This window comes from Lipophrys pholis (genome assembly GCF_963383615.2).
Source record: "Lipophrys pholis genome assembly, chromosome: 19".
Taxonomy (NCBI): Eukaryota; Metazoa; Chordata; class Actinopteri; order Blenniiformes; family Blenniidae; genus Lipophrys; species Lipophrys pholis.
Window position 1 is genome coordinate 758700 of NC_137647.1, and position 2453 is coordinate 761152.

The following is a 2453-nucleotide window of genomic DNA, read 5'->3' on the forward strand; positions in this document are numbered from 1 at the left end:
TCTTCCTCCTCCCCTCCTCCTCTTCCCTCTCTCCTCCTCCTCCCTCCTCCTCCTCCTCCCTCCTCCTCTTCCCCTCCTCCTCTTCCCTCCTCCTCTCTCTCCCCCTCCTCCTCCTCTCCTCCTCTCCTCCTCCCTCCTCCTCCTCTCTCCTCCTCCCCCCTCCTCCTCCTCCCCTCCTCTCTCCTCCCTCCTCCTCTTCCCTCCTCCTCTTCCTCCTCTCCTCCTCCTCCTCCCCCCTCCTCCTCCTCTTCCCCCTCCTCTTTCTCTTCCTCCGCCCCCTCCTCCTCCCCCCTCCTCCTCTTCCCCCCTCCTCCTCCCCCTCCTCCTCTTCCTCCTCCTCTTCCCCCTCCTCCTCCTCTCCCCTCCTCCTCCTCCTCCCCCCCTCCTCTTCCTCCCCCCCCTTCCTCCTCCTCCTCCCCCTCCTCCTCCTCTCTCCCCCTCCTCCTCCTCCCCCCCTCCTCCCCCCCCTCCTCTTCATCCTCCTCCCCCCTCCTCCTCTTCCTCCTCCTCTTCCCCCTCCTCCTCCTCTCTCCCATCCTCCTCCTCCTCCTCCCCCCCCTCCTCCTCCTCCTTCCCCCCCTCTTCTTCCTCCTCCCCTCCTCCTCTTCCTCCTCCTCTCCCCCCTCCTCCTCCTCCCCTCCTCCTCTCCTCCTCCTCTCTCCCCTCCTCCTCCTCCCCCCCTCCTCTTCCTCCTCCTCTCTCCCCTCCTCCTCCTCCCCCCCCTCCTCTTCCTCCTCTCTCCCACTGACACTGGAACACAAACACAAGTGTTTTGGGTTTCAGCCATTCATGCACGGCGCCTCCCAGAGGTCACACTGGAACCTTTTGTCCTCAACAAAAGCTGCACTTGTTCTCCTGGTTTCCATTTCCCAGCCTGAACAGTGACGGCGCGGCTTTGTAGCTGGTTCTGGGTGTGGCCCGGTCCAATGTGGGTCTGGACGCAACAAGAGCTCCGCCCACATCGGGTCAGGACGTGACAGCTGGTCGTGTGGTTACACAACTTCTAGAGGTCTCAACTCCATCTGGTACTGGTTTATATTGGTCTGGTACTGGTTTATATTGGTCTGGTACTGGTTTATATTGGTCTGGTACTGGTTTATATTGGTCTGGTACTGGTTTATATTGGTTTATATTAGTCTGGTACTGGTTTATATTGGTCTGGTACTGGTTTATATTAGTCTGGTACTGGTTTATATTGGTTTATATTGGTCTGGTACTGGTTTATATTGGTCTGGTACTGGTTTATATTGGTCTGGTACTGGTTTATATTGGTCTGGTACTGGTCTGGTACTGGTTTATATTGGTTTATATTGGTCTGGTACTGGTTTATATTGGTTTATATTAGTCTGGTACTGGTTTATATTGGTCTGGTACTGGTTTATATTGGTCTGGTACTGGTTTATATTAGTCTGGTACTGGTTTATATTGGTCTGGTACTGGTTTATATTGGTTTATTTTGGTCTGGTACTGGTTTATATTAGTCTGGTACTGGTTTATATTGGTTTATATTGGTCTGGTACTGGTTTATATTGGTCTGGTACTGGTTTATATTGGTTTATATTAGTCTGGTACTGGTTTATATTGGTCTGGTACTGGTTTATATTGGTTTATATTGGTCTGGTACTGGTTTATATTGGTTTATATTAGTCTGGTACTGGTTTATATTGGTCTGGTACTGGTTTATATTGGTTTATATTGGTCTGGTACTGGTTTATATTGGTTTATATTAGTCTGGTACTGGTTTATATTGGTCTGGTACTGGTTTATATTGGTTTATATTGGTCTGGTACTGGTTTATATTAGTCTGGTACTGGTTTATATTGGTCTGGTACTGGTTTATATTGGTTTATTTTGGTCTGGTACTGGTTTATGTTAGTCTGGTACTGGTTTATATTGGTCTGGTACTGGTCTGGTACTGGTTTATATTGGTTTATATTGGTCTGGTACTGGTTTATATTGGTTTATATTAGTCTGGTACTGGTTTATATTGGTCTGGTACTGGTTTATATTGGTTTATATTGGTCTGGTACTGGTTTATATTGGTTTATATTAGTCTGGTACTGGTTTATATTGGTCTGGTACTGGTTTATATTGGTCTGGTACTGGTTTATATTGGTTTATATTGGTCTGGTACTGGTTTATATTAGTCTGGTACTGGTTTATATTGGTCTGGTACTGGTTTATATTAGTCTGGTACTGGTTTATATTGGTCTGGTACTGGTTTATATTGGTCTGGTACTGGTTTATATTAGTCTGATGCTGGTTTTTATTGGTTTATATTGGTCTGGTACTGGTTTATATTGGTTTATATTGGTCTGGTACTGGTTTATATTGGTCTGGTACTGGTTTATATTAGTCTGGTACTGGTTTATATTAGTCTGGTACTGGTTTATATTGGTCTGGTACTGGTCTGGTACTGGTTTATATTGGTTTATATTGGTCTGGTACTGGTT